At 43.8% G+C, this 21683-nt stretch overlaps 1 protein-coding gene across 4 annotated transcripts in view; it reads right to left on the bottom strand.

Annotated features, from left to right (window-relative positions):
- The window catches only part of RIPOR3 (RIPOR family member 3), a 69299-nt gene extending 48648 nt beyond the window's left edge, over positions 1–20651 (bottom strand). For 2 of the 4 annotated variants that reach the window (XM_048820647.2, XM_048820651.2), the window contains exon 1: positions 20356–20642. The gene's annotated coding sequence lies outside the window, so the exon portion shown is untranslated. Of the gene's footprint in view, positions 1–20355 lie in introns of all 4 variants that reach the window. The other 2 variants (XR_007352740.2, XM_048820648.2) reach the window with 2 other exon arrangements.
- Positions 20652–21683: the final 1032 nt, after the last annotated feature.

The following is a 21683-nucleotide window of genomic DNA, read 5'->3' as shown; positions in this document are numbered from 1 at the left end:
CTGGGTGAGGAGGCTATGGAATGTGCGGAGGAGGGTAGGCGGTTATACAGTGGATGCAGCGGGGGTCTGTGCTCTTGTTGGCTTTCCTGCAGCTCCAACAGATGTTTCATCATGTCCGTTTGCTCCCCCAACAGATGCTTCATCATAGATTCATAGATTCTAAGGTCAGAAGGGACCATTATGATAATCTAGTCCGACCTCCTGCAGAATGCAGGCCACAGAATCTCACCCACCCACTCCTGCGAAAAACCTCTCACCTATGTCTGAGCTATTGAAGTCCTCAAATCATGGTTTAAAGACTTCAAGGAGCAGAGAATCCTCCAGCAAGTGACCCATGCCCCATGCTACAGAGGAAGGCGAAAAACCTCCAGGGCCTGGAGGAAATATGCCCTGGACGAAAATTCCTTCCTGACCCCAAATATGGTGATCAGCTAAACCCTGAGCATATGGGCAAGATTCACCAGCCAGATACTACAGAAAATTATTTCCTGGGTAACTCAGATCCCACCCCATCTAACATCCCATCACAGGCCATTAGGCCTATTTACCATGAATATTTAAAGATCAATTAATTACCAAAATCATGTTATCTCATCATACCATCTCCTCCATTAGCCTCAGCATCGTGTCCTGCCTCCGCTCTTCGCGCTCACTTAATTCTTTCCTGGCCTCTGCCACTGAATGCCTCCATGCATTAAGCTGTACCTTATCAGTGCAGGAGGACTGCATGAGCTCGGAAAACATGTCATCATGAGTGCTTTTTTTTTTCACCTTCTAATCTGCAATAACCTCAGGGATGGAGATGATAGGGGGAGCGTAGAAATGCTCTACGCTCTACGATTCTGGGGGGACTGCATGGTCCCCTGTGCTGCTGAGTGCCGCTGAGCTCGCCACGCTGACCAAACAGGAAATGAAATTCAAAAGTTCCCGGGGCTTTTCCTGTGTATCTGGCTCGTGCATCAAAGTTCAAAGTGCTGTCCACAGCGGTCACAATGGAGCACTCTGGGATAGCTCCTGGAGGCCAATACTGTTGATTTGCGTCCACACTACCCCAAATTTGACCCAGCAAGGTCGATTTTAGCACTCCTCCCCTCGTCGGGGAGGAGTACAGAAGTTGATTTTAAGAGCCCTTTAGGTTGATGGAACGGGGTTGGTTGTGTGGACACAGTCATTTTTAAATCGACCTAACACGGCTAAATTCGACCTAACCCAGTAGTGTAGACAAAAGCCTAAGTATCCACATTTTGGTGGGGCTTAAGCAAATCTCCCAAACTGTCAGAGATTAACTCAGTCAAATGTTAAGTGTCTGATTTTGCTGGATTGAGATTCTAATTCCCTCATAATAAATTTTGTATTTTTTGATTTAAGGGAATAAGCTAATTTGTCCCAATTTTAACAACTTGCAATGCCGCAAAGTCACTTTAACACTGTGCTGCACCGTGCTCATATAACCAGACTACAGGACCAAAGGTTCCACTATACTCAGCAATAGGTACTAAAACTCAGCTCAGGTTGCCTGCAGTACTCAGAATCTGTTAGTATTAGGATATTCCTAAAGCCAAACTACCCTCATCCCCCGCAAACAAAAACCTGGTTTCTGTTTGTGTTTATGCCTAAACTTTTCCGACCCTAGTCACATTCTTGCTTGTTTCTGGGCACAATAGTTTCAACAATTTTATGAGGAAAATATGACTCATTGACTGATTGCAAATATTTCTACTGATGTTTTGTCCTTTTAAACTAGTAGTTATGGTTTTTTAAATGACTCCAAGAAATTTATTTGCATTCATTATACTATCGCTAGAGAAGGCTTTAGTGCCTGTATAAAATAGTAAAACATCCCATTTCTGTTAATTAAAAGAAACACACTTGCTTCCATTTAGTGTATATCTGAAAACAATTGTACTTGAGTTTTGCTTCCTGCAATAAATTGTGGATACATATATTAGTACTTAGATCTCTCCTGACCTGTTTGTGCCAACATATCAGATGGCTACTCATATAATTAATAAATATTTGCACCCACAGTTCATTGCATGCAACAAAAGGTGGGCCTCAGCGATCTACAGCTACAAAATACTATCCACAAAAATGGAGGCCAGATTGAGCTCAAGATGAATATCAGGCCTTAAGTATGAACATCATCTCAGATCCCTAACAGTGTAGACTGAGAACGTTCTGTGCCATCCTTCCATAATGTTGTAATATGAGACACAAGTGACTGAGCAGAGGATGTGTTATGTCACTGGTCTACTTTGTCTTTTACTTTGGATGTTAACTTTGTTAGACACATAGTACCCAAAAAACTCTTTTTTTTTTTTTTGGTCCTACATAGATCACTCTAAATTTGTCATATACTGCTTAATGCTTACTTTTCCCTCTCTTTATTTTGATTACTACTAGTATTTATTATTCCTGATCAATTATTTTGCTTTAGCTGTATGGTAGTGGCATTGACTGGGTAGGATACACAAGGCACTCTCTTTCTTCCGGTTTGTGAAAGACAAAGGGAGTAATTGTATTTTGTCTTATCACAATTTAATCCTTTTATGCAGTAGCCTCAAGTGTGCCCAGCACTTTACATAAGGAACTATGTCTCTGATTCTGAAATTGGATCAACATATGCCAACCCCTGTGCCCATTTGGAGCTTTGTGGATGTCAATGGGGCTTCACATGAATCTGCCTACAGTAAGTACATGGATCAGACTTATGCCTGCTGCACGCTGGCCAGACAAACTGTGCTGGCAGGAATGGTTTCTACACCATCTTTAACCAAACTCAATCTCCATTATAGATGGAACCAAAACTAAGTAAAGAGAATGAATTACCTTCTGGTAATATTTAGTCTACACCTAGAAAAGGTTGCCGATATAGCTAGCTATACTGGCAAATCGACCTACTGGAGGTGCAGCTTTTCTGGCAAAAATGTGGTTTTGCTGGCATAGCTTATACCAGTTTTTAGAACAAAATACCAGCAAAAGGCTTTTTGTGTGTGTGTGTCTTATCCCCTTGCCCCCAAATAATTGCATGTACACTAAGGCTTTCACTAGTATAAAAATGCCATTAAAAAATCACACCTCTGTCTGATATTATTCTACTGTCAAAAGTTTCTAGTATAGACCTGGCCTACATCTCATTTTGCAAACAATGCTTCGTTTTGCTCGCATCACATTCATATGATCAAAGATTGTTTGTTTTCTCCCCCTCATTAATTGAAAAGCTTGGGAACAATGGACTCCAACACATTTTGTAGAGAGACTACAGGCCTGATCCTGCACCACTGAGTTGAAGGGGAGCTTTGCCATTGACTTTCAGTGAGTACAGATCAGGTGCTAAATACACATTCTTAGATTTAGGGCCCAGTCTTGCAGTTCTGGGACACATGAGTAGCCTCACCTAAATCCCCATGTCTACTGATGTATGACAGCTTCAGAACTCAGCCGTTAGTTATTTTGAAGCAAGCAAACTAAACAAAAAATTAAGGCTCCATTTTACATACAACATAGTGTAAAATCCACTGGGAAAGTACACACTATATGTAATCTCTGCTCCCAAGCATTCTTTAGAGAGACCACTGACCTCAGTAGCAATGTCTCCTTCACTAGATACTTTACTGGATAAACATTCCAAATTTATGATTAAAAAACTTAACTTTTCAACTTTCCTTTTATATTATTACCCAGTCATGGCAATAATATTGTTAATGTCAGAACTAAAGAACCTTTCTCTCGTTATTTTTCTAGAGCTGGAAAGGCCATTTTAACTCCTGGAATGGGAATGTCATCTTTTTAATCCTTTCTCATAGGGACATTTTCACACAGCATTATGTATACTGCATACAAATGGACTTCCTTTCCTCAAGTGTATACTTGCCCCTGGAAACTTACAGATATAAGGAAGTGCAGGACAAGTACAGAAAGGTCACATGCCATTCAGTTTTAGTCCAAAAGATCTAATTGATAGACATAATTATTTTGGCACTGAAGCTTGTTGTCTCAGACTGGCAAGCAAAGCATGAACCCAGGTTTCCAAGAAAGCTAGAGGTAAGACATCCTTACAGACTTCCACAAAGAGCTTGTAAAATGTACAATTTTTAATTATTGTTTTTGGTTTTTAATCAAAGACTGATATAATCCCTGGAGCCAATGGGAGCAGAGTTAGCACAACACGGAGAGCTTTAGAAAATCCCACCCCAATCCACTCAAAGTTTTGCATCTTGCCTCTAACATGTTGAGGATCAAATTCTGCTTCTTCCCCTCTGCACCTTCTCCACCCCACACTCCCCAGGAGCATAATGCAACATAGGCAGCCAGACTGGCGCAGTCTGCTGTGCAGGATGTGGAGAGCCTGTCATAGAGCTGTGCTTGGCAGCAGCTTGGCATGACCAAGCTAAAGCTGTCTGGAGAGAGAAGGTATCCAGTGGCTCTGTGACTACACAGATTCACAAGCCAACCACCCCTTCATGCCCTGAGGCTGAGCAGTGGTTACAGGGCAATTCTGCTACAGATCCACAGCCTGTAAGGGGAAGATTTTTTTTACACCAATACCCATACACATGCTGCTGTGGAACTCCCTGCCCCATGCCAGTTTCACTCAGGCCCTAACAGACTTCTAGGTATAAGGTAACATTTTCAGTAGTGCCTAGGAGACATAGGAGCCTAAGTCCCATTTTCAAAAGTGAGTTAGGTCTGTAGAAGCCCAAGTGTCATTGAAAGTCAGTGTGACCTAGACTCCTAAGTGCCTAAATCATATTGACTTTGAGTTGGGCCCCTAAGGGCCTACTTCACTTTGGCAAATGGGACTTAGGCAGTTTTGAAAATTTTACCCATAAAATACATTTAACCCTTAAATATCTATTTTAAGACCAAATATCTGAAATCACTTTCCCCTTTATGCCACTCCCTCAGGCATATTTAAGAACACATTAGACTGATTTATCATACAGCTGAGCCCCACCCACATTGGCTAGCTTCAAGAGTTTAAACCCAGCTCTGAGGGCACAGCAGATGGGGCCTTACACAACTTCCAAGAGCCAAATTCAGGGCTCTGTGTTTGTCCTGCACCAGTGCATAGCATCACAACCAGCCCCCTCAGACAGCTATCCCTGGGCTGCATATGGATCTGTGAGATAACCAGCTGCTGCAGGGAAAAAGCACAACCATGATCTCAGGCCCGGCCTCTCAAGTACAATGTGACCTGCTTTTCAAGTAATGTATTCAAAATGCCATTGCATTTCTAATTGGCTTCAGTCTAAGCACATAAAGCCAAATTCTGCTGCCTGTGACACTGGTGTGAATCCAGAGTCAGTGGAATTACTCCAGATGTACACTGCATTCCCTGACAGCAAAATTTGACCCCTATTTGAACATGATCTGGAAATTATTTTTCAGGAGTGGGAGGTGTAGCTGTTAGTTTTGAGGTTCACTTTGACTCTCCCCCTAGTGGCAGGATATTAGATGGTTGAAGCAGAAAAGAGAAGTTACAGGCCACATGCTGGCTGTAAAGCTCCCACTTCTTCCAGCCAGACTGTTCGCCAGAATCAGGGCAGGCAGTAAATCCCACTGTTATTTTTAAAATGCTTTGGGAATATTATGGCAAGAATCGGTTTGGATTTAACCACAAGCCCTGTGCAGTTTAGTTCCCTCCCCGGTGTGTGGCATACTCATGTGGCATGCTCATTCATCCACATGTTGAGTCCACAGTATGTGGGGTGGCTTCATGCCTGCCTGTATCAGGGTTCCACCCGTGGCACTGAGGTGTCGCTGTGAGGCTGCTCTGGCACCCTCCCTAGAGTTTTGCTTTCTTCCTCAGGGAAAGGCAGGGAACAATCCATCCATTACCGGTTGATTTACGAGCTCAGACCCCGCTGCTTGCGCCTCTGGTTTCAATTTCAAGCTTGATGACAAACTTTAAAGCCTGAACCAGGGATTCTGGAATGCACCAGGCTCTACACACTAGCCTGACTCATAGCTTGTTCTGCTTTGGCAGAATCTGAGACTGCAGTTAGATGGATTCTAATGAATACTTTAAAAAAATCCTACCAAGAGAATAAGCAGATGGTGTTGAGAAAGTGAACTATTTACAAGCAACAAACAGCCCTTTCTAGTTCTGATAAGGAAAGTCTGCCTAACACTGATGCGCCAAATTCTACAGCCACTGCCACAGATAAGCTTCCCTTTGTCAACTGGGAAATCCTGAGTATTTCCGTCAAACATCTCTCCTGTAACACACTTCTCCTTTCCCCCCAGCCCACCCAAGTGCATGCCTGTACAAATGTAATAAACAGGCTAAGTGCATGTGATTATGTCTCCCTCTAGTGGCTGGTCCCAGAGGCTACAACAGCCTGCTACTTATTCAGAGCAAAACTTCCCCTGTAGCTCTACTATGAAAGCCTTGGGCCTTTAGGGCTCAGACTCTCCTGGTTCTTTTAACCCCTGCTGGAAACCATGGTGATGTAATGTACCATGGGCACCTACATTTATGTGCATGCACACTGCAGCCAAAATGGGTAGGTATGCCTAAGCAGTAATGAAGTTTGATGTTCAGCAGCATGAGGTGCCTTTCATAGAATATCAGGGTTGGAAGAGACCTCAGGAGGTCATGTAGTCCAATCCCCTGCTCAAAGCAGGACCAACACCAACTAAATCATCCCAGCCAGGGCTTTGTCAAGCCGGGCCTCTAAGAATGGAGATTCCACCACCTCCCTAGGTAACCCATTCCCGTGCTTCACTACCCTCCTAGTGAAAAAATGTTTCCTAATATCCAACCTAGACCTCCCCCACTGCAACTTGAGACCATTGCTCCTTGTTCGGTCATCTGCCACCACTGAGACCAGCCGAGCTCCATCCTCTTTGGAACCCCCCTTCAGGTAGTTGAAGGCTGCTATCCTCCCTCACTCTTCTCTTCTGCAGACTAAATAGCCCCAGTTCCCTCAGTCTCTCCTTTAAATATCTCCAAAAGGCCAGCTCTGCAAATCACACTATATGGGAATTTCTACCAGGACAGACTTCTGGCAATATAAGAAGGAGCCATTATACTTCTCATTTAGTCTTGACATTATAAAACTAGCCTCCCTTGCTAAAGACTCAGGTCCAGATTTTTAAAGGTATTTAGGAGTTGTTGCGCTCAACATCGTAATGCCTAACTGATTTAGAAGCCTAAATCTCATTTTCAAAAGTAATGCAGGCACTTTGGAGTCTAAATCTCAATAGTCAATGGGATTTTGGCTTCCTTTTGCCATTGAGATTTAGGCTCCTAAATCATTTAGGCATTGCAATGATGAATGCAGCAAGGCCTAAGTACCTTTAAAAATCTGGATCCTAGCCATTATGACAGCCACATGACCAAGGCTTTAATCCCTCAAGGACCCCAGGACACTTGATGTGATGGGCAGCTAGTAAGGCCATGGGAGATGTGGGATGTACAGTACATTCTGCCATTCCGCTCTTGCTCCCTAGAAAATAATGAATCTGATAAAACAGGGTTAGTCTCCAGAAGCACATGGCAGACAGAGAAATGGAAATGAATACAAAACATCAGGTCACTGAGAATGGAGTTACTCTGTAACTTGTCTTTGTCGACAGCTAAAGCTAAATGATTTCCTTAAGGCACAATCCAGTGAAGTGCTGAGTGATGATGGAGTTACAAAAAAGAGGTCAGCATTTTCACAAGTGATTTTGGGTGCCCAACTTGAGGCACCTTAAAGGGGGCTGATTTTCAGCAAGTGTTGAAAACTCACCCTCTGCGAGTTAAGTCCATTTAAGGCATGTCAAGTTGGGCACCCAGAAGTTAAGGGTCCCACAAATCATTAATCATTTTTGGAAATTTTGCTGGGGACAAATTTGGCCCAACATCTCTTAAGACAAACAGGCAAGGCTTGAAAAGTTATGATTTCTAATGAATTAGGGGTGGAGAGGTCTAGTCATTGCTGTTGCAGTACTAATCTCTGCCATTATGTTCTGTGTAACCTGTTTTCTCTGCTGACACACAAAGGCTTCCCAGCCATGGTACCTTCCTTACAGGGGACAATAAGGATTTCTGCCAATACAAGGGTGTGTTTGTGTTTTTTGCCCTTTCATTTCTAGCACACCAAAGCATTGTTCCTATCCAATCTTGGCACACAAGCTTTTGCCATTTGTAGCCCATATTCTCTTATGCTGTTACTCCCTGATTTTATTTGGTTTGGTTTTTAATGAGATGAAGTTTGCAAATGGCCCACTCCAGCTCTTATAAACCATTGGTTTTAAATGGCCAGATTTAGAGATTTTGCAGGGGAAAAAAACAGTCAGTAACCACACAGCTCTACTTAGAAACAGATGTTTTACCCCTTCTAAGATGAACTAATGAGGTAGGAGTTTGGGAAGAACATGCCAGATTCAGTAAAAGTTCTGTCCAGATTTTGAATTACTGAGAGCCGCACAAGCATGGTGCTTCCAGACTAGGTGGCAAATCCCCAGCTTGTGCAAACTGTTACAGTTCTATTGACTTCAATGATCTGCCCCTCTGAGTCGTAGATCACATCTAAACTAGACTACAGGCCCAGCCACAGTGACCTAAATACTACTCACCTAATTTACAAAAGTATCCCATTGGCATATTTCATGTAAGTGAGGGAAGCAAAGCTTGGTCTTTTAAGGGGAACATCACTTCAGTAAGCCAGATCCTCAGCTAGTGTAAACTGGCATAGCTTTATTGAAGTCAATGGAGCTACACTGATTTATACCAGGTGAGGATCTGGCCCTGCACCTGGTTTGCATTTAGCAGGCAAAACAAGGACTCTAAAGCCTATTTTTCAAAGCAGATCATCTAGGGTCAGATGCAACTAAAACTCTGACTGGCTATGGAAATCTGGCCAAATGTAAAATTCTTTAAACTACTTCTATGCATCAGTTGTGTCTTAAACTATAAAGTATTTTCTGCTTCTAATACAGCAACAGGTAAGGTTTCCAGGACCACTACCACTCTGCCCAATCTTGCTCCCATCAAAGTCACTGGGAGCTTTGCCATAACTTCAATGGAAGACCTCTGTAATCATAAGCTGGCTTACACACTGGAAAAATGCATTAGTTATGGGCTTCTATAGAAAAGATGCATCACCATTTTCCCTCAGATTCATAGTTTAGAGCCTGCCTAAAATCCATCCAGGATCTGTCTTTATAAATTTCTTATTGACCTATTCACTAATACTACAGACTGGGACTTTGACAAGAAATACTGCCTGCTCCATTAGAATGTAACAACAGCAAAAGAAATATACAGCTTTGTGAGGGTGAAGGAGAGGGAGGATGGGAAGGGAACAGAGTCTAGCACAATGGGGCCCTGGTTCTGGATTGGAGCATCTAGGAGCTAACATAATATAAATGATTAATCATTAAAATAAACATTGGTTGGCTCAGACCCTTTTTCTACTCCTTGCCCCAGAGCTTATTTTTGTGATGGATGTAGCTAAACAAGGCCCACCTGAAAGAATGCTTAATTGCAAACGATCCACACAAAATGAAATACAATAAATTATATCGTAAAGGTTATACACTTAACAAGATCTTAAAGCATGGTGACTTGGGAAGCAGCGGCTAAAGGAATATTATCTACCAGGATGCATGACCTGGAATTGGGTTGGGCCAGTAATCAGATAAAAAGTTATTTTAAAAAATGTGCCTTTTCTTTTTGAAGTAAAAAGACCTGAAAGATTTGTTTTTAATATATTTTTATTCTGCTCTTTATTTTTAACTAGAAATTCAAGCCTTGTCTAAAAAAGAAAAGGAGTACTTGTGGCACCTTAGAGACTAACCAATTTATTTGAGCATAAGCTTTCGTGAGCTACAGCTCACTTCATCGGATGCATACTGTGGAAAGTCTCTAAGGTGCCACAAGTACTCCTTTTCTTTTTGCAAATACAGACTAACACGGCTGTTACTCTGAAGCCTTTTCTAGTCTGTTATTTCTGGAAGGACATTACAGGCTCCAAAAGAGTAAATCTGAGCAGTTGTGAGTGGTCAGTCTTTTTATAATACTTTGCAGGGTTGTTTTGTTTTCGTTAATATCTATTTCACTCAAACATCTGACACACAGTTGGGAGAAAAGATATCTTTGTGAAAGATTCAACGCCCTTTGCATATTCAATTAAGCACTGAGAAAAGTTCCCCATGCTGTTTCTCTGGTCCTCCAAGGAATCCGCTAATAAAAACAAGAAAGACAAGATTTGATGTGCCTGATACTTCCAAGGTTATAAAACGAGATGAAAATAAAAGTTTATTTACAAAACTTTCTTGGACTTCTTTACATATCAAAGAGAAGCAATAGAGGGCACAATTTCCTCCACAGATTCCCTTTAAGAAGCAAAGAAATGGTAATTGACCTCATAAACTATCATTTAAAAAAAAAATCCAAGCAAACTGGTGAAAGAATTGGTTTTCTGGGGGTCATTAACCACTGTGACAGGAAACTGGACTGGAAGGAACTGGCTGTATAGTGCCTCATCAGCCAGCACATACTCTTCTGCTTATCAATGACTACCAGTAGCAAGGCGACTGCCAGAGATAGAAAGTTCACAGTGGTGTCAGACTCTTCTAATCATTTTATCAGTATAAATCACCCAAGACCCAATTTAAGAAGAGTCTAAGAAACAAGAGAGTCAGTTACGGAGAAAGAAGGAAGGAACATAACTGGAAGTCCTGGATAGAGGTTGCTGGCAAATGGATACAGTGTTTTCATCAATGGAACCAGTTAGGATCAAACCACCTAAAACATTTATTTAAAAAGCTGAAACTATTTTTAATGTACTTTGAACTATTATGGGTATCATCAGCATAAACTATTAGGGGAACATACGTCAAAATGGCCTTGAATTTTGTGCACACAGTCAATAGCACCTTTGTCCCCAAGTCCTTCAAAATCTATAAACCCAATTCTTAACTCCTTTCAGCACTCAAAACTCTCACTGCAACCAACAGTTATTCACAGTATGGTCACTGTTTGGCTTTTTAAGAATCCATTCTTAGACCTTGTCTACAGTAGAAAGTTTTGTTTCTTTAACAATACAAGTGTAGTTTTGAAAGGTCTCAGAGCCCTGCACATTACAGGTCCTGCTCCCTGTGTTATACTGGTATAAAAGTACCTATACCCATATAGCTTAGGGCACGTCTACACTAGAAACACTATAGAAGCACACTGAATGCGTCCGATGAAGTGAGCTGTAGCTCACGAAAGCTTATGCTCAAATAAATTTGTTAGTCTCTAAGGTGCCACAAGTCCTCCTTTTCTTTATAGAAGTGCTGCAGCTGTGCTGCTGTAGCACTGTAGTGTAGACACTTACAACAGCGATGGGAGGAGTTCTTCCATTGCTGTAGTACATCCACCTTTCCAAGAGAGGTAGTAGCTAGGTCAACAGAAGAATTCTTCCGTTGACCTAGCTGGGTCTATAGTGGGGGTTAGGTCAATCTCACTGCATCATACAAGGTGAAAAAATTTTGACAGCCCTGAGAGGTGTAAGTCAATCTCATTTATAGGTGTAGATCAGGCCTCAGGTCTGATATTAAAGCAATGCAGTTAATCTGGTGCAACTGTATGTGTGGACGCTCTTACATCAGTTTAAACTGGGTATATATTGGTTTACCTTTCACTTGTAATAAAGAAAAGGTACAAGCTAAACCAATGAAATTTAAACTAATGTAACAGTGTCCAGACACAAAGTTGCATTATCAGTTTAACTTTACACCTTTACTTAAAGCAGTGAAACTTTGTATGTAGACCACATCTTAACCACATTTGCACACACAATTACCCAATTTGTTCACACAACAGTGGTAATTGCTCATCCAGCATTATGTGCATTTTCCACACCATTTGCTAAATCTTTCAGAAATGCTGGCCTCTCATTTTAACTCTACAGATTTCATAAAACAAATCCTTTCTTATAATTTGGAGTGACCCTTTGAACTTTTTTGTGCTATTTCAATTATAGAATGTAAATATTGCAGAAATCTTGAGCACAAATAGCTAAAGGTTATTTAAATTGTATTTCGCCTGCACTGATGGAAATGTAAACCTATTCAAGTTATCACCAGAGCACTAAATGAAAATCCTTTAGCACACTGAGCTCTTTCAGTTGCTCCCTTCTTTGGTTTATCTGTCCAGTCCTGGTGTTGGGGAATGGATGGGTACTCATATGGGGGGAGGGAGGGGGTGCAGCATATTTCAAGTGTGTTACAATTTAAATAATAAAAACAAAAAGTTATGTGAATTCAAAGAAAAATATAGAAAACATGTAAATTGAAAACATGCATTTTTTAAAAAAATGCATTTGAATAACTCAAAAAGTAATTGAGTGGACATAGTTCAAATTTTCCAAACATATTATATTCTGAGTTGAAAACAACCACAGGAAATTTTAGACCCAAAGGACAATTTTTGAGAAAATTATGAGCACCTGAAATAGAAATTTTCAATAGAAAGATTTAATTATAGCATCTGAGTGGGGATGCGCTACACATACACAAAGACATATCCCATCTACTGAAGGTCCCAAACAAAAGAGATATGAACAAACTAGTGAGAAGTTTGGATCTGTTTGCTAACGTCATGACTGGCTCTGTCCCAAGCAGCTGCTGAATCAAAATCCTAAATCCCAACATCTCTGTATTTATGGAGAAGTGTAGAGCTGGATTTAGACCCAAATTTTGTACCCCAAACTTATTTCTAACCTTGCAGACACCAACTGTGGGCCCAAATCTGAATTCTTTGCACACCTAAAACTCCCCCAGAAGTCAATGAAATTTTTATCTGAATAAGGAATGAAGGGTAGTGACCAGTTTCTTATCTTTATAGCTGATCTCACATTGTGATGTACAGGCCTTTCAATTTGGCTAGGCCTAAATGTGTGATACAGAATGTGACAGTCCCAAAAATGACAGATCCCAAAAAAGTTATTCATGCAGGAAGCTTAAAATGATGCAGGATTCTGTCCAGAAGCATAAATAACTCTGAGTATAATTTCAGTTTCCTGATTCCTTATTTCTGATATAAATAATTTTCAACAATGAAAGTGAGGGAACACCAAAATGGCGTCCAATCCAGGTAACTTAGGGTCTAAAATGTCTGATATTTAAGAGGTATAGAGATGTCTGAGGGACATGTTTATGATAGTAAAGTAAAGTCAGGTTTTAAATTTAAGGAGTGGGGAGAGGGGAGTTAAATGAGATAAACCATTCTCAGTTTAAGGCTTTTAGGCTAACATCTTCCAGACACACAGAAGGAGAGGTCCTATCACCAAAAGTACAGAGTGTGAAATTCTTGTCCTACTGAAGTCAATGGGAGTTTTGCCATTAACATCAATGGGGCAAGGATTTCACCCATGATTTCAGTGGGGAAATCACTGATGTTGCTTTCTTCAGTGCGGAGATAGTAGGGTTGCAAAGCTGGCAAGGAGCAAGGCCTTTCAATGGCAAGAATGACAAATAAATGTGAAAACAAAAGAGCCATTTTTTGTGGAGCTTGGCCTGTTTACATTATTTCCAGACTCTTTGGCCAGGCCTACAGGTCTAGAAACTTTTGCCAGTATAGTAATATCAGTTAGGGATGTGATTTTTTTAATGACATTTCTATATCAGCAAAAGCCCTACTGCAGACTGACATATAAGTGCTTTTGCTGATATAGTTTATTTCATTCAGGAAACCAGTATAAGCTATACCGTATATAAACTATACCTGCAAAAGCACTTTTTTTTGCCAATATAAGCTTTGTCTACATTAGCATGGCTTGCTGACACAGCTATATCAGCAAACCTTTCCTAATGTAAATTTGGCCTTCCTGGCTATTTTCCTTGCTATGCTACCCCAGGCAGTGTGTGCCGCTCCTGGAAGCATATGCCCCCTTTGTGGCATGTAAAAGCCATGCAGAGGGAGTTAAGCAACCTATGTCACATTTTGCAATATGAGTTTGTGGCAATAGAGAGGAGGGCATGTTGCCTGTGGCAACTATCCAGTGCCATAGAGATGCTCGCACACATCTGCCTTTCCTCTCTGCACGTGCCACCTCCAACACCATTTTCATACTCCTGATCCTTCCCATGCTGCAACTGTTATAGGGACCTCAGTGACGTATATTCCAAGCCTTCCCATGTGAGATAAAACAAAGTTATTTCCCAACTAGATTCCCTCTTTTCATCAACATGTCAACTGTTGTAGGTTAGAATGTGCTAATAATTGTCAGCATCAAAATCTGGTCTAGTTCTATGTAGTCAGATACGCTTCCTTACTTTCAAAGAAACAACTGTTATTTGAAATTGCTTCCAAAGCACGTTGCAAATGGGGCTGAATAAATCAGCTAGCAAAATGCACAGCTTTTCAAGGAAAAAAAGTTTATAAAATCCAGTCAGGATTTAATAAAAATGTCTCTAAGGTGCATAAATCATGTCCCTAATAGAGTATTCTTCAATTTCCAGTCCTGTATGGAGAATCTTAAAATGCTAACAGATGTAGGAAAGGAAAAGTACAATTCCCCCCTACTCTTTCTGTCTCACATATACACGCATACAAAAAAAACCCCTACAGTCTCTGAAATATGTACATAACTTTTATATTTACCACTATAAAGACTATTCACTTGAAGGTCCTTCTCCCTTTAAATTGTTTCTGTGGCAACACATCTGGTACTGTAACTCTGGGCCAGAATGTTAACTATTTTGGAAGAGTGAGCTGTGTTGTTGTTTGTTGTCTGCAAGAATGTGAAGCACAGATAGCTCTGCAGACACATGTGATCACATACCCTCTTCTGCCTCCACAATGACATAGAATATTTGCTATTGATTCTCATGCTTCACTGTAAACAACAAGGCTGAAAGTGTTCCTGGGATCGTTTGGGGGAAAAAAAATCCTTTGGGACTGTATTTTTAAACAAAATGAAGAACATTTAGTTATCACCATTTCTGCTCAGTGTGTGAGAAACTCTCATGTTATTTCACAGCTGAGAGAAACAAAGATCTCTTCCTGATCACAGATAGAAGTCCTACTCCTGGGGGAATTCTGCGCCACTGCGCATGTGCAGAATTTATGTCCCCTGCAGATTTCTTTGCTTCCCCACAGAAAAATGACTTTATGACAGGGAAGCAAAGGGAAGCCACAAGAGCGGTCATGCAACCCACCCCAGCAGTATGTTTTGGGTGACCAGGGCAGGTGGTGGAGAAGTAAATCACTGTGGGGCTGGGGGCAGGACTGAAGAAGACATGGCTGGTGGCTCCTACCCTGTGTCGGGCTCAGCTACTAGTCAGTGCTGGGCAGGGGATCCAAGGCCAGGTCAGACCCAACCCCAGATTTCTCCCCCAGCTGCAGGAAGCTCTGCAAACTTCCCCCACCCCATTTCTTGCACCCATTGCTCCTCAGCTGCGGGGAGAGGGATCCCTGTGCAGGAAGCTGCACCCCCATCCTCCCAACCCCCATGCGTCCAGACCCCCTCATACCCAGATCCTCACAATAAGCCTCACCTCCTCCGCCCTCAGAACCTCCCCGATGAGCCCCACTCCCCCTGCACCTGGACCATCCCGATAAGCCAGCCACACCTGGATCCCCAGCCCACCAAGTCCCATCCAGTTGCACCTGGATTCCCACCCCACTGAGTCCCACTCTCCCAGCATCTGGACCCCCAACTGAGCCCCCACCCCGGACCCCCCCTCCGCTGAGTCCCAACCACCTTCACCTGGACCCCCCCCTGCAGAGTCCCGTTGCATCCAGAACCCCGCAACAAGCCCCTGTGCATCCAGATCCCTCCCATACCTGGATTTCCCCACTGAGCCGCCTGCACCCAGATTGCCCCACACAGACCCCTCTCAACCCACAGCTGGAACCCTTCACACTAAGTCCCTCCACACTTGGATCCTGCCTTACTGAGCCTGCCTGCCCACACCTGTGCACCTGGCATGGAGGGGCAGGGCCTGGGATGTTTCTGGGGCGGGCACGGTCCTTGCACTGTTTCTGGGTTGGGTGCCATCTCACCGCTGAGTCTGTGTCCTGGGGGTGAGCTGCACAGTACTCTTCCACCACCATGCAGCCAGTGGCCTGTGCTCCCCAGTGCCATGCTGGAGCCTCCACATTTAATTGAGAAATAAAATTTGCAGAATTTTGAAGAATTTTAAAATATTGTGCACATAATTTTTAATTTTTTGGTGCAGAATTTTAATTTTTTTGGCGCAGAATGCTCTCAGGAGTAAAGTCCTCCTGGATAATGGAGAAATTAACAATACTTAGTACTTATCTTCTTCCAAGAGCTATATAAACATGGACTAACCCTTACTGCACTGCAGTATTATCACCATTTCACAGATGAGAAACCTGAGGCTCACTGCTTAGGCCAAAATTTTCAAAAGTGGCCATTAATTTTGGGTGCCTCTATTTTTGGTTGCTTATCTTGACACCTGTAGGGCATGATTTACTGAGGTGTCGAGGATCCACAGATCCCGCTGACTTTAGCTGGAGTTGTAGGTATTGAGCACCACTAAAACTCATGGCTTGTGTATCTCATATTGAGCCACCAGAAACTGACAGGTTTCAGAGTAGCAGCCGTGTTAGTCTGTATTCGCACAAAGAAAAGGAGTACTTGTGGCACCTTAGAGACTAACCAATTTATTTGAGCATAAGCTTTCATCAGCTACAGCTCACTTCATCCGATGAAGTGAACTGTAGCTCACGAAAGCTTATGCTCAAATAAATTGGTTAGTCTCTAAGGTACCAGAAACTGAGACACTCAAAATTGGTGAACACTTAAGAAGTTGTACCCTGAGCAACTTATTCAAAGTTACACAGAAAGAGCAGGACAGAACTAGGGGTAGAACCCAGTAACCCTGATTCCCAATCATGTACTTTAACCGTAAGGCTACCTTTCCTTGGTAGAGATTTATTCTGATCTTTTCCCATCTTCTTTCCCTGTTGGTTGTTATAATTAAGCAACCTCACAATAAGTATACTTACCGTATAGTTCTGCTCTGAAATGTCGCTAACAATAGCATCCCAATGACTCTAGGTCAAACTATTGTCTCCCAGTGCCTTGAGATCAAATTTGCTCAGTTAACAAGTAAAGAGATGGAGGGGTGGGGGTGTTTTATAACTACCAGCCAGCCCTTCAAATTCAGCTTGGGTTTTGAAAGGCAAGCTAGGTTCTTTCAGGCTAATACATTATCACCAGTGACTATGACCCAATGAAGCCCTTTAGTGATGTAGTTAGGCTGCAGTTGAGATGGACACCTCAAGGCAAAAACTAATGGAGTTGGAACTTAATTCATAATGCAAGAGCCACAACAGAATCCGTTTCTCTTTCACTTAACTCATTGGCTCAGCGTGGAGTAGCAGTAGTAAAACACGGTGAAAACAACTACCATTATAGCACTTTAAGTTCCCTGTGAAACAGATTTTATCACCTAACTTGAAACAGCTGAACCTACTTCTTTCTCAATTAAAAGATAAACTGGATCTGTACACTATGATTATAGCATTTCCAGGATCAGTGATGAAGAAAACAAAATCATCACAGAGTTCCCTCTATCACTAATGATCAAATTCAATGACTGGCTGAATATCAATTTTTCCCTTGCAGCCATACTCCACAGAAATCATGGCTATAGGCCTTCTGTCTTTGAAGACATATTGGTTTAAATATTGGTGCTTGGAGAGAACAAACTGGCAACATAAATGGAAAAGTTAGAAAAAGAGGATAAAATTGGTATTTCAGAAATGGCTCTGTATGTCCCTGTTGTGCTGTTGGAAGTGCCGTCTTCAGATCAAAATGAAACTCAGGATCGTGTAATGAGTAAAGGGATGTGTAATGAGTAAAGGTCTGCTGATGCTTTTTGCAAGAGTTACTCTGTGTGTAACTTTGGTTTGTCATCAGACAGTCATCATTCAAAATCTTGTACTGAGCAAACTACAGTTTGGATAATTACGTTCTGACTATTCACTTCCTCTTGGCCTTATGACTTTTTAAACCAAACTTTGGACTTTGGGATAATTTAAGCATTATACCCACATGTATAGAAACTCTTTTTTTAACCTGTGTATTAGATAATTTTAACATTAGTTTAAAATGTTTAGTAAAGCTAATATTACATATGTATTTATTGACATTTTTATATATAAAATATCTTCTTTCCTTCCAATTCCCCTCTCCTTTGCTCCACCCAAACTTCATAATGAACAACTCTTTTTGGGTCCTTCTCCCACACTTAACTCCTTGCCTTATTTCACACAACTGTATATGACGGGAACCCCCATCCTGCCCTTTTCCTCCATACTTTCACCCTCTCACCCTTCAAGCATCTCTACAGGACACATTTCCTGTAATCCATCATCCTTCCCTCCAAGTAAACTGGATCTTGTAGGTGCTTTACAATCAAAAAAGAAGAAAACACCTACCAGGTTCTCTTTTGGGAAACTAGATCTTGCATTTGCAAAGGGACAGATTTCAAGGGGGGGAAATGGGGTGGGGTTGGTAGAACAGCAGCTACATGGATCCACTAACCATTGCCCCTGTGGAGGGAAGTTTTAGGGAACAGAGAGGGCTCTCGTCTGACAGAAAGGAATCCTCTTCTTCCTACATTCCCTCATAGAGAAGCCCTGGACACATCCCACTGTTTGGCCTATGATTCCCAGGTCTTGACTCTATGTCATCCACATAGAAATATTAGTATTTTGCTTCTGCTACAAACCGATTCCAAGGCAGAGCACAAGATAGGGATACTGGAGCTGCCATTCCAGGACAAAAAGAAAAGGAGGACTTGTGGCACCTTAGAGACTAACAAATTTATTTGAGCATAAGCTTTGATGCATCCGATAAAGTGAGCTGTAGCTCACGAAAGCTTATGCTCAAATAAATTTGTTAGTCTCTAAGGTGCCACAAGTCCTCCTTTTCTTTTTGCAGATACAGACTAACACGGCTGCTACTCTGAAACCCATCCCAGGACAGTCCACCAATCCTCCCGATCCAGTATGGTGGCTGGATACTTCATCCTTCAGAAGACCCCACTGAATACCAGGCCAGTTGTGCAATGTCATATCATATGCAGGGTGTGTGTATTTTTAGTGACTCACTTCCCCATCCCTTAGGCAAACAAGTGGGATTTGAGCTGCCATTCATTAACATCAGGTCTATCTTGTCCTGGTGTGTATTGTGCAGCCTCTTCTCTACTCTGCATGCAGCACATGTGTCACTCACTCAGCAAAGTGACATGAAGAGCAGAGGCAGTGACATGAAGAGCATGAGGAGGATCAATAGCAACACCAAGACTAGATTCGTGTGTGAGGTGTTCTCAGATTCAGGTTCCATTAGCCTCCACTGTCAAATAGCTGTTTTCAGGACATGTGTCACCATGTTCAATACCAAATATCCCTCAAGGGGAATTTTACATAGTTTGTTATCCTTCTATATAATCCTCCTTTCATTCCCATAAAGCCTTTCATTAATGCATTACAAAAAATAATTAAGTCTCATTAATAGGTTTGATAATTATCCCCATTTTACAGCCTGGGGAAAAGGAGGCACAGAGGGATTTTAAGACTTGGTTCCGTGGCCAAGAATGGACCCCAGGAGTGCTGAATGCCAGCCCTGTGCTCCGACCACCATCCCATACGCTCTCCAACACAAATACAAAACTTTATTTTTCCCCCAGTAACCCTGCGCTGCCTTAGTTGATGACCAGTTCAATTTCCATATGGCCCAACTGAATCGACACATTTTTTACAGAGAATCTAAACATTGTCAACGGGAAAATGTAACCGGCCTGAGACCCAACACCCGAGGCTATATTTATGAGTGAATAAAACAATCTCCATGCAGCCAAAAAAGAGTCATTCCAATGTAACCAGCCCAGGCAACAACACACCCAGAACACACGGCGGAAGAAGCAGGGTCCTGTGCCTCTGCCCTGCTTGTCCACCTGCCGCAGACAGCCACCCGCTTCCTCCGGCTCCTCGGGTCTCGCCTGCGCGTGCATTTACACCCTCCTCAAGGGCAGCTGCGCGTCTTCGCGGCTGTGCACCCCCTGTAGGTGCATCTGCAGCCCTCGGCGCCTGTGCCCCTCCTACAGCTCGATGCATGAGCGTGGCTGGTGACTGTACCCCCCCACACACAGAGGGGCCGGCACATCTCGGAGTGGCTACACACCTGGGAGCCGCATGCCCACGCCCTGCAGGTGCACCGACCCCTGCCGGAACCCCCCCCCCCCGGGTGTCTCTAGCCCCTTTCCACAGGGGCGGGTGCACCGGCGGCGGGCAGCGCCCCCCCCCCCCCGGCCACCCGAGCTCGGGTCACCCTCCCCCCCGCACCTGGGGAGCCGCCGGCAGGGTCTGCCCCCGCGCGGCGCGGTGTCTCCTACCTGCCTTCAGCGCGGGAGGGACGCGGGCTGCGAACCTTCCGCCGGGCGCGCGCTGTCTGCTGCCCAGCCCCGCAGCTGGCGCCCCGATAGCCGCCGCCTTATCGAGGCTGCCTGTCCCGTCCGCCCCCCGAGCCTCTGCTTCCAGGAAGCGGCGGCTCCGGGCTGCTGGTTGCGCTGCTGGATGCGGATCGCCCTGTTCCGTTCGCTGCCTCTCTCCCCCTCTCTCCCCCCATCCTGGCAGGGGGGCTGGGAAAGTGCAGCGAGACTCCAGCACATGCTGAGCCTGCGGTCACGGCCCGGACCCTCTGCTATTCATCACGAAGCATCCCAGGCGCTCTCTCCTCCAATCCCCACCGTGCTGCAGGCTAATGGCAAACAGGCTGGGCCCTGGCGGACTCCCTGCCCGCCCGCACCCCGTTCCTGCCCCTCTTCCCACCTCACCTTCTCCCCGGCCCCTGCCTTTCGCTGCCCATTTCCTTCTTCTCCCAACTTTTCTTCCCCTTTCTCCCCCCATCCTTAGCCACTACCTCTCCCACCTCCTTCTCCCCTGTCCCTAGTCTCACACTCTTCCCCTCTCCTTGGCCCACCCCACTCCTTTCCCTCGGTTTTAATCCCCCCTTCTGAAAGGGTGCTGAACCTGGTTTGCCCTGCACTACCCTTGCAGCTAGCGCATGTTTGGGGCAGGTTCCACTGCACCCATTCCCTATACCAGGGGCCACATGCGGCTCTTCAGAAGTTAATTTGCAGCTCCTTGTATAGGCACCGACTCCGGGGCTGGAGCCAACTTTCCAATGTGCCGGAGGGTGCTCACTGCTCAACCCCTGGCTCTGCCACAGGCCCTGCCCCCACTCCACCCCTTCCTGCCCCCTCCCCTGAGCCTGCAGTGCCCTCACTCCTCTCCCCTCCCCCGCCCCAAGCCTCCTGCATGCCAGGAAAGTGCTGAGGTGTAAGGAGGGAGTGGGAGGCGCTGATCTGCAGGGCTGCCGGTGGGTGGGAGGCACTGGGAGTGGGGTGGGTGAGCTGATGCGGGGGCTGCTGATGTATTACTGTGGCTCTTTGGCAACGTACGTTGGTAAATTCTGGCTTCTTCTCAGGCTCAGGTTGGCCACTCCTGGCCTATACCCATTGTCAGTAACAGGCACCTTTGCTTCTGCAGACAGGCCAGTTTCCTTCTGCAGACCGGCCAGTTTTGCTCAGTTTTCACTCTTTCTTGTCTTTTGTTATGTCACACTTTCATAGCTCTCATAGAGACTTCGCCGGTTAAAAGCCTGCATTTATAACATACAATACCAACAGCATATCTCCCATCCCCATCCCTTTCTCCCCAG

Source organism: Caretta caretta, chromosome 13 (assembly GCF_965140235.1).
Source record: "Caretta caretta isolate rCarCar2 chromosome 13, rCarCar1.hap1, whole genome shotgun sequence".
NCBI lineage: Eukaryota > Metazoa > Chordata > Testudines > Cheloniidae > Caretta > Caretta caretta.
Note: the sequence above shows the minus strand (reverse complement) of the source record. Positions and strands in the feature narration are given on the sequence as shown.